A 12,106-nucleotide genomic window follows, 5' to 3' on the forward strand; every position below is an offset into this window, starting at 1 on the left:
AACCAACCATGATCAAATGCTATACTTGCTCAAGGCTGACTATTTCAAATAAGTGCTCTGTTGCTCCCCGCATTTTCAAGAAACAAGGGCCCAGTCTCTTAAAGAAACCGACGGCTGCACCGATCTATCTTTTACTGTAGTTCTACAGTATTGCAGTTTGTGTACTCGGAAATATCAAGTCGAAAGAAAGGATTCAAAAATTAAGAAAAGAAAGTTGAAAGAAACTGATAGATATTTTGTCGAACTTTTCCACCTATATCTGCCAGAGTTATTTCAAAAAAATAGTTTACGATCAATCAATCCCTCGGCAAGTTTTATAACAAAAGAAAAAAATTTGCTTCTAACAAAATGGCAGCAATTTTCCTCACATCCAATTTAATTAACACACGCCAAATGTCTGTCATGAGAAAAATGTTTTTTGTTTTTTTTTATTTCCCTTATGCTATGTCTTATGGCTTTGATAATTTTTGGCTTCATGACAATGTTTGCTCTCTTCTTATACGTTTTTAAGAAACGTTAATAGAAATTCTTTTTTGGTTTTTTGCACTATTTTTAGTTTGAAAGAATTTTTTCTATTTGACTTTTAAACTGAATTTTCCTTCAAACCAATTTTTTCGTTTATTTCTTTATTTTTTTTTTTTTTTATTATTATACCAGATGTAAAGAAACGCACATGTATATGTATAATAAACTTATAAAGTATTTTATATATACATGTACTTACTTACTTACTTAATCTTATTGAGACAACGGAAAGTGTCGCCAAATTTTAAATTGATTTACTAATGTCTGTCTGTTCGTTCGGATTTTCATTTCTCTTTGCATTATTCTTTTCTTAAGCGATCTAAGGTCAGTTAGGTCCTTCTAAATGTAATTAACAGCCAACAGATACATAAATTTTTTTATTATGTTATTCTGTCTAAGACCATGCAAGAGATTAGAAAAGAGCATGTGATTGAAAGAGGCTAGCAAAAAGAAGAAGATGATGCAGAGACAGAGAGAGAGAGAGATAGAGAGAGTGGAATGAAGAAATCAATACACTTTCGCCTATGGAATATCAATTTACATGGCATATTTTTCGTAACCATTAGGCCTTGAAATGCCTCAATCGCTTCTCTAATAAAACATTATTTACGGAAGTCGTATATATTAAAATTAATTTGGCGTTGTAAAGTTTCGAAATATCTTGTTTGTACTAATATATGGAAATTTTTTCATGGTGAAAGACAATGATTGGATAAAGCGCAATGCTTTTTCTTATTTTTTTCATGACTTCTAAATAGTTGATTCGCAGGCAGCAAAAGTTTTGATAGCATAAAACATCTATTTTTTCCGAAAACAAAAAACCGTTGCAGCTAATTTGTTTTCTCAACTGCGGTCGAGCGCCAAATTTCTAAGAGTTTGACGTTGATAAAATAATAAATTTTCCTCGCTCGGAAATGGAATTTGCTTTACGCAAAGTCTTTGCTTGATTTTGTTCACTAAAATATGATGTAAGCGTCCAGTCGATAGCATTTTCGGAAGCCAATTAAACAAGGGAACAAATAAAGCAGGTGAAACACAAATCAGACAGCGCTGGAACTCTGGGAACCTTTACATAAAGTTACGGCAAAATCTGAAAAAACGCGTAGATTTGCTTATGCTTTTTTCAACTTTTTAGGATCGAAATCCATGCTTATACTAATTTTATTCAATACGCGTACCAAATTCAAAGAAGGAAAAACACCATGGCGGCCCACCATTGAATATCGTACGCAATCGTACAACCTACTTCGGAAAAATTTCCGATGTCCGAACCGAACCATTTCAACAGCGTTCAGCCTTGATCAGAAGCACATGATTGCACCAAATTTCATCAAAGTACTTCAAAAATTGCGGACTGTTGGCTGATTACAAGAGTACGTAATAGCCAGACGGACAAGCAATCTTAGGTCAAGACAAAAAGTGATTCATAATCAATCATTATAACAAAAGGTGAGTCCATCTCAAATCCTTTTGAGCGTTGCAAGCATACCACAAGTGGGGTCATTTACGAAAATGTAAAGGAAACATTGTAACGGGCGTGAAAATTGTTGGCAAACTATTTTAATAATTGTTATGAACTTTATATGCCTTTAAAATTTAGTTTATTATAGCGAAAACTTTTTATCGTTTCTCTTAATTTCAAGGCTTTTTTCTGTATGACTTATCTTCTTACCCCCCTTGGGTAAGATAAAAAGATTCAATAAATTTTGTAGCTTTTCTCATCAATATTCACAAACATTTTTCTTACATTTTAAATCAAATCTATTGAACCGAATATTAGCAAATAAATAACATTTTGGTCGATAAGCTTTCGCCATTTTTCTGTTATTATCATTGCGCCGTCCCTATGCAGAATTTTCGCACTGAAACACACAGTTTTCATAGGTCACTTTCCAACCCAGCCTTACTCTATTAGTATATTTCTGCAAAGAGCGATAAAAAGGCGAGTTCGACGGGCAAGGTTAAGTCTACACAGAGTATTCAGAACAGTTTCCCAGCGAAAATCTGTCAATTTTTGCCGAATCATTAGAAACGTCTTTCCTAATGATCAGTTTTGAACCCTTTAACAAAAATAGACGCTTTAGTCGCATTAATTATTGACAGCAAAGATTCCCTCTTTCAATCGCTTAGTAAGTTTCCTGTTACTTACGATGCGAGATTCTTTTCCAATCCAACTAATCAGAAATTGTTATTTTAGGTGGTATCAATCCACACTTCTACTTTTCACCGTCCATTACCAATCCCGTTAAACAAAATTGACTTCCTTATCGTTTAGTAATAGTAACTTTTTTAGCAAAATGTTGGACTTTCAATATTTTATGATGAAAAATGCCCCATACTAGCAATTCAGCGAAAAAGTAAACGGTAGCGAATTTGGATTACATAAGTCGATTTTCTAGACCCTAACAAGTACATGAAAATCAAGGTCTTATATGGATAAAAAGTCTATTTTCTAGTTTTTTTATGACGAAAACTGAAAAAATTATATTTTTGGTAACTAAATTTGCTAAATTTGGATCACGTCCTGTGATGTTTTGGATTTTATTAAACATGCCGGCTTTCTTGTCTTGCATGAAAATAATGTGTAATTTTTTATGTATTATTAACAAAACGAATGAATAATTGTGCTAGGCGAAGTTATTTAGGGTATCTAACAATCAGAATTGCTCGACTCCGACGTTGTTACTTGCTTTAAAGTTAATTTATATCATCATTGTATTCACCCCTCTGAAAACGGTTCGAAACTATTTTCTGGCCAACGTTCTCGTCTTCTGCAATTTTCGGCAGAATTTGATTGATTTCATCAGCGATGGCTCGAGGAAAGCGATAAGAGAGCTTAACATGAAAATATATAGAATGAGAACGAACGAACTATTTTCACTATAAATATCATAAAATTGCATTGTTTGGAGAAAATGGTTTATTTCCTTTTTTTTCACAACTTGACGCGTTCTTTAATACCCAATTAGTTTCCACTTACATAGCAAATGTTACCATATTTTTCTCAAATTTTCTCTACCGGGCATCCTCTTTCTCAATTGTCAATTTGATCGAACTTAAGCGACTCTAAAAATTATTTATTGAGAAAACATTATGAGCCTTTTTGAACACATATAAGTCCGGAAAATAGGTACAGAATTTGCGTGGTTATGGTTATGGGGAATTAAAACAAATATTTATCTCGATTGCTGGTCTATGCAAAGCTTAATAGGGAATAGTTTAACTGTTTCAAAAGTTCTTGTGCTAATAAAGAATATATGAAAAATTTGGGTAATAAGAAAAAAAAAAAAAAAAAAACACAGTTAAGTCTCTTACAATGGGCTAACGTAACTTGCATCGCGTTATATGAGAAGTGCGTCCTACGGAATTCAATCAATACATTCTGCGGAAACTTCGCTAATACAAGCATAAATCTAAGACAAGCCAACGCATTCATTTCATTACATGAAAGTCGTTGGCGCGTTTGACAGAAATCACGTTATAGGAATCTTAGAGTTAATGCAAATTAAATGAAGAATAGTTACCGCCTTATACAGAATTTGAGAAATACGTAATAAATTAAGAAAAAGCAATCGCTGCAATACTTTATCGTTTGCTGATTTTTACGAGAATTTCCTAATCAGTCGAATTAAGAATAACCCACAAAGTCCAATAATAAAAAGATTTAACACACGACTTAAGTGTAGCCATCGATAAGGTTTTTAAAAGTTCGCTTGACTTGCCGAAATGTTACTGTACCAGAAAAAGCTTTATAGCAAAACTGATTCAATATTCATTACTGGTTATACGAATGCTTCAGTTGCCAAATCGATTAGCTTCACTTTCTGACTTTTTTTTTTTAAATTTCAATATCTAAACAGTTGATTGACTTGTAATTGTACATATTTGAGATAATTTTCTAATATTATATTATCTGTACGCACACATATACACATATATATGTATACGAGGTGTATTCAAAAAGAAAGATGGCTTTTTATTTTTGTTGAAAAATGTTTACCTATTCCTCAATATATGCTTCGACATCTTTAAAGTTATCTCCCTTAGATGTAATACATTTGTGCCAGTGTTCGGGGTATACGCTTCTTGGTGGGACCTTGCGCTCTTGACGCAACGCGCTCTTTACCTGCTTAATAGTGGCGGAACTTAGTCGTTTTATGGGTGGGGTTCAGTTTCGGGAAAAGAAAGAAGTTGCAGCCGGCCAAGTTCGGTAAATACAGTGGCTTAAGCACGATGACGGTCTTACCTTTCACCAAAAATGCGAAAAATATTCTTTTGCTCAAAGTTTAGCAATTTCATGCCCAAAAGATCTGAAAAAATTGCAGGACATGAATCAACCGATATGCCGACATCCCTGCCAATTTCTCTAATGCTAATTCGATGATCCTCTGCAATAATTTTTGGCACTGCTTTCAAAGTTCCGTCTGTTGTTGACGTGCTTTGGCTTCCTGGGCGAGCATCTTTTTTAAGATCGTCTCGGCTTTTTGCGAAGAGTTTGTACACTCACCAAATGGCATAGTTAACACTGATGCATTTAATTTTATTTATCGCTCAAAACTAAATACAGATTCTTTGATCTTGAGCACTTAAACACGCCTAACTTTTATATATGTCAAAATTAAACTAAAAATGCAAAATAGGCAGATAATGTGAACATAAGTCTTAGACGTGTATACCAACGTTACAAAAAAGAAAAATTCTAAAATCGAAATTTGAAAAGTGTTTTGAAATTATCTCCTTTTTTATAATAAGTATTAAAAAGATTAACTGGCAACATTTTTCGAACTGTTAACTGTAATAAATAATTTATTTCGAACGCCAAGTCGTAGTCTAATGTAAACCGTAATATAATAATAATTTAGTTGAAATACTTTTCTAACAAAGCAATTAAAAGTTAAATACATATGAATATCGTTTTTTATTACTACTAACTACGCAGTGTAAAAAAATGTAAACAAACAGTTTTATCACTTGCCTTTAGGGTTTGTTTCAAGCGAATTACTTGATTTGCCCAGTGGCAAAAACACATTGTAAAACGAACGGGTTATAGAAGGTTTGACTGCATTAAACAATGCAAGATCTTCAAATTTCAAATTTAAAGTTTTTGTACTTTCGCTAAATATTTATTCACTTTAATTAAACGGGAGTGTATTAGTTTTGTCAAAATGTTTGTAACACCCATTAGGAAGCCATAAAGAGATCTAATAAAACATGTATATGCATTCTTAATTAGCGTCAAGTTCTGAAACGATTCGAACTGATCCGTGTGTGCTTATCTACGCGTCTGTTCGTCTGCATAATGCCTAATGTAATGTGTGTTACAAAATAAGCTTCAGATATCCGATAATAAATATATTTATATATTTAACTGTGCCCGAAACGATTTGAACATGTGCCTTCGTCTCCGTCTATGTTCATCAATATAGTGTCCGCGCTAAGCGTTGTTCTCGTCGCAAAAATGAGCATATCGTTGGCAAATTTGACAAGACTTGCAGAGCTGACAGGACTGGTGGAATATAAACTAAGAACACTTCCGCTTTCTGAGTTTTTTACTCATTGCGGATAAACTGTAAACGGATATACGAAAAAGTCTTCGCTTATATTTTACAAAAGTCGATCGAAAGTCGTTAGCAATATCTATCCAATATTATAAAATATGCAATTTGGAGCGACTAATCCTACGGACGTTCTAAAATTAGCTACAGAACACAATATCATTACAATATTTTACTTTATTAAAACTACTACTAGGCTCAATATCTTATAAATTAGAGCCGATAGCCTGTGTGGCTAGTGCTCAATGTTTTTTCCCTTTAAGACTAAGATTTTATTTAATTAGTCTAAAATTGCAATAATAATAATAATAATAATAATAATATCATATATGGAAGCTTTTTCGTGGTGGATATAAAAGATTCACCAAGTTCGAATATAATTTTCTCACTTATTTTACTTATTATTTATTTTAAATGCAAAACGTTCTCTCTAAGTCAAATCGAACGCGAATTGGGAATGATTACGTTCGATTCTTTTATTTTTGCTTTTAACATTTGTATCCCCGTACGAACGTGTTTTTTTCTTTTTATATATATATAATTTGTGGGCAGTGTAACATTGTAGCATTTGAATCCTCCCATCTATTTACCTCATAACCCGAAGGTTTGCGAGCTTTTCAAGTTGTGAAAACTTTCTAGAAGTTTGCGAAACAGGGTTTAACATTTTTAATAAAACTGTTTAGATCGTGTACGAGCGTGAATAGCAAAGTTACCTGCTTGAACAGTTCAAGGCATTTTCAGTAATATATTATGATCTGCGAAACAATCCGATTTGTTATTTACTTTAAATATTTGATAGAAATTGTCAAGCGATCGGGAATGTTCACAATACTTCCAAAGATTCTTTCTTTTTTTTTTTTTTTAATTTCTGTATAACCAACTATGATACTTTATATAATGTATACATGTACGGTTTCCTTGATGTTGTTATAGAATATTGTTTAGTTCACTAATTAATTACAATTTAATATATTCATCGCGCGCGTGTACATATATATATATATATATATATATATATTGTGGGTGTATATGTGGGCATGTGTGTGTGCATAATTAACTGTTTGTCTAGAATGAATAAGTTTCTTCTTTTTTTTTTTAGCTTAATATGCACCGATGGCGTCATATTTGTTCGAGTGAAATTCATAGGAAATTGCGTTCATATGAAAAAACAATTCATTCGTCTTTAGATCAGCCTTTATAGAAGTTAAAAGCATTTTCAAATAATTTTTGTTTTACAGGCCTTTGGTTTTTTACTTTTAGGTGAAAAACACAAAGTTTTCTTCTTTTTTTTCTGTTTCCACCGACATTTGATTTTTAAGACTTTTAAAGATTTTTATACAGAATAGCAAGAAAAACAAAAAATGCATGTCAAACCATAATTTTAGCAACCACACAAACAATTATAAGAACGCTTGCTGTTCAATAAGTCTTTATAATCACCGCAGCCACTGCAATCACTTAATCGGTAGAGAAGTTTCGTTATTTTGCTTGTAACACAAAGCGAAAGTTATCGTGCAATCGATTAATCTCTTAAGGGACGATTTGTTATGATATTTACATATTCGTAACTGTATATGTTCTGGCCACGGTTATCAATGCAGTTAAAACTTGAGACTCGTGTATTTTCCTCGTTGAGAGATTTTCTATTGAACAATTTGTTATTAAATTTCTATTCATTTTATTGCTACTATTATTCTTTTTCATTATTATGACGAATCACTCAAGGGATGTGCCCTTGTAAGTGGCTGACAGTTAGAAAGAACTAAGCAAAGCGAAAAAGATAGGGAGTGGCCAAGTGTTGTGCCTTTCCCCGACTGAGCACTCACTATACGACCATGTACGCTCTACTGCACTGATATATGAATCCGTCACTATAGAATAATTACAATACAAACAAAAAATGAATGTCCACAAAAAGCAAAAGTATGGATAAAAGCTTCAAGAAACGAAACTAGTAATCGATAAGCCGATCGATATATTCTTGATTATAGAAACTACTTTAAATAGATTTTTGGGATATTTTTAATTAACTAATGTAATCGATTATAAGCCAAATATTTTATGGCCAAACCTACTGGCCGATGGCTACTGGAACTGAGTATCCGAAATGCTCCCTAAAGTGTATAAATACTTTCTCATTTGTTTTAAAAAATTTTATTTAATAACAAAACGCGCAAAAGTGAAGATAAATATATATATATATATGATTTATATATGCCTGGATATATATGCGTATAAATATGCCTGGTGAATGTGTGTGTGTGTGTGTGTGTGTGTGTGTGTGTGTGTGTGTTTTCATTTAAATGCATGACTGTAAAGTATTATAAAGAACTCATGGCAATGTGTATACGTTTTGATATATTACGTAAGCATTATATTTGTGGGTTTTGTAAACGTTTACATATGCATACTTCTGTACATGTATACATATAAGCATGTATAGATTTTCGTTTTTAGATATGAATGTTTATTAAAAAAAGACAAGAAACAGAATTGCGTAGTTTTCGTATACAAACCAAATCATACGTCACTTGTTGCTTGTTTGAAAAGTAGCAAAAAAATAAAAAAATTAAAAAAAACTATGTACGTATATTTATACATTTCTCTTGCTGTTTGAGGTCACGTTTATATGGATATTGCCCAGCAAACTAAAGAGGGTAAAAAACTTTAGTTAACGTATTTATAGTTTGTGATTAACGGTTCAAGTTTTGATTAAGATAAGAGAATAAAGTCACGCTAAGAATAGTTTATAAAAACTGCTTAACTCCTTAACTGAGTTGAAAAGAATGCGTTAATTTAAGTCTGAAGATGAGAAATTGTTTCAAATTCGAACTATAGTTTAACGCTCGAGGACAAAGTAATAAAAGTGAAAGCGCGCTTTAACAGCTTAGATAGGAATTCTTCATTAATATCGGTCGGTGTCTTCAACTTCTAAAACATGCCGTTAGTATTTTCATTTTTTTTTCTTTTTTTTTTTTTGGGGCTTTTTTTTTTTTGGGGCTTTTTTTTTCCTATATAGTGTTTATACTCGTATGGACTTGAAAATCAAAGAGACCTGAACCGAAGGCGCGCGCCAAATGCAATTAAGCTTAATGGAAGAGGATCTCAATTAACGTAGTTTTCGACAAATTTCTGGTTTTCCTGTTCAGAAAGACTGAACATATTCTCATTCGCAAGCGAAGTTTTATAGAATTACTCTGATTCATACATCATTATTTATTTACCATAAATCTTTACCTAACTAATTGCGCCGATCTATTTAGCAATGATGCATCAAGCATAATGTATGCTCAAAGAAACGACTTACCTTTTGGTGGTAAGGCCAGTAAAAAAGTTCTTAATGTTTTTTTTAGTTTTATAAAAAATCAATTTTTGGTTTGTTAATTGTCTAGTCAAATAGCACACAAAAAGATAATTGCGGATGCAGAAAAGCTTTAAATGGCCAAAAAAGCATAACTGCGCAAATAAATTCGCCTTTTTTTTGTACCGATCTAAGCTCGTTTATCCGTCTGCGCATGTAAAGGAAGAAGGACGCTATTGAAATTAGGGTGGATCGGTCCACCTTTTCGACCACTTTCGATGTAACGTCTTATTTTGAAAAGTCGCTATATGAAAAAAATTGTGATATACAAAATTTCTCGACACAAATCGCTCTGTAATAGTATTTGGACGATTCTAAGTTGGTATGAAAAAATTTAGTTCGGTTCGCGTAATTTTCGCGAACTCTCTCTCATATAATTGTTTCTACGAGAGCTGGTTCTTTATATAGTAAACAGGTATAATATTCATGGGAAAAACTACTTTACAAGAGGAAATTGGCATAGAAGACAACTTTACGACATTTATATTAAGAAGGTCCACTTTTTGGATACCACCGTATATAAAAATTCCTTGAGTACGCGGGATAATGTATTGGGTGGTACTAGATGTATCTAAAAGGTATCGAATACCTTCTTTTCCGACTACAATGTTCTCAGATATTTTTATTTAAAAATTGCATTGCTTGTTTTGCTAGCTAGCTAGGCATGCAGATTAAATGATTCGCACCAGTGACATTGCGGACCGCACAATCTCTTAAGTTGATAGTGTGCCTTAAGAACGGGTCCGGACTTTCTTATATTGTAGCATTTTCGTTTCTTACTTTTTTCTTTTTTGGTACTTAAAGATACGCCTAAAAATCTCGATAAATATCATTATTTCATTTGCTTTCTTTCTATACCAATGAATCAAGGTATCAAGGACAACCCTGTTTTTTACGGCGGCATCAATCCTTGAAATACAACTAATTTAAATTTAAGCATAAGATGACTGCAGATGGAAAGATTATAATAAGTAAATGTATAAAATACGATAAACAAAAGAAGATAATAAATAAAAATTATATAAAAGTGAATTGATAATAAAAATTGAATTTGCATAAATAACAAGTAAGAATCTTATAGTCGGGCAAGGCCGACTATTAGACATTGTGTATCATTTAGCCTATACATCATTTAATTCATTTGCTTAATAATTCAATAAAAATTATACATTATTTTTATACAAATGCATAATTTTCTTAAAACATTGGAAGGTACTCAAAACATCAACTAACCTGGTCCAAATATAACAAAATTAAGTTTCTTGTCAACGATCTTATTATTTTCCTGTGGCGTTCGCTAACAAATCCCAATTTGGTGCTCGTCGCCATAAAAAAGAAGTCCGATTCGAACTATTTTCAATAGCATTCGGCTTTCGGATAAATCGCTTTAGTATACCGAAGTTCGTTAAAATATCCCAAAAATTGTGAAATGTAGGTTGAGCACAAAAATACATAGACAGGCCGAGACGGACGGACAAACCTATATCCCTTCAGAAAACAATCAATGGGTATAATTAAAAGTGCGTCCATTTCAAGTCTTTCTGGGTGGTACATACATCCGCACAAAGTTAATACACCCTGTCCCCCGGGGGCTGTAGGGTAAGGATTTTCATGAAATATAAACCTTTATATGTCAAAAAAGTCGAATTGTTAGCACTTTATGATGAAAATTTTCCGGTAATAGTACAGAACATCAAATATGAGCTACATATGGCTATGTACTTGATCTCATTCCAAGAAGTGTTCTCATGAATACTAAGCCTTTTATAAAAAAAATGTAGTATTTGTTAGTAATTTGGCAAAAGAATGAATTGTAGAAACTTTGGATCACATGTATGAGTTCTCATGAAACTCAAGCCCTTATATGGCGAACAAGTGCAATTTGCAATTTTTTATGACGGGAACACGTGAGAAATAATCAAATCGTTGATCAGTAAATTGAATCTGTTAAATTTGGATACCATCGGTTAACGTTATGGCTATCCTCCAATATGCTCGCTTTCGTGAAAAGTATGCTTTTACAAGGAAAAATTTCTAATTTTCGGTACATTATCATGAAAATGAATAAAGGAGTGTTGTAAGGGAAGTGGTGCAGGGTATGTGACGCGTTGGCCTCGCCCGCTTGACAATTTAAAAACTAACGAGTAAAAAAATTATATTCAGTCGTGACCGAATCTTTTATACATATCGCCATGATTCTAGAAAAAAAAGAAACGAATTAAATATTGGGTGGGCACGGCTGATTTTTCTATTTTCAGAATGAAAGTGCAATTTTATATAGTGTATGCGTTGTATTTTGTAAGTAAAAAGCCAAAAAATTGGTAACCTGATGTGTTCACAGAATATTGTTATATACAGATGTAGGCGTTGTAGGTGTGTTCTTTGAAAGTTTTGTGGCATTTCCAAATTATTTTACATGATTGTAGTCGATAAATTCATTTTTGCGAACGGGGAATTGTTTAGCGCATATATTACACTGTTTCGCAGACGGACGTATCGGCAGACGTGCTTAGGAGCATTCCTTCATTTGGTTTTTGACACATGCTTCTATACGTTATGTGTAAAAGTTTTGAAAAAAAAAAAAACAAAGTAAATTATGACGCACTCGAGTAGATGTGGCCAATATTTTCTATTTTTGTGCAGGCAATACGGCGTTTCCCATGGA

The 12,106-nt window shown here is 32.7% G+C and overlaps 1 protein-coding gene across 1 annotated transcript in view; it reads right to left on the bottom strand.

Annotated features, from left to right (window-relative positions):
- LOC119641326 overlaps nt 1-12,106 on the bottom strand; it is a 121,832-nt gene that overhangs the window by 57,225 nt on the left and 52,501 nt on the right. The gene's annotated exons all lie outside the window — the stretch shown is intronic.

Source organism: Glossina fuscipes, unplaced genomic scaffold (genome assembly GCF_014805625.2).
Source record: "Glossina fuscipes isolate IAEA_lab_2018 unplaced genomic scaffold, Yale_Gfus_2 147, whole genome shotgun sequence".
Taxonomy (NCBI): domain Eukaryota; kingdom Metazoa; phylum Arthropoda; class Insecta; order Diptera; family Glossinidae; genus Glossina; species Glossina fuscipes.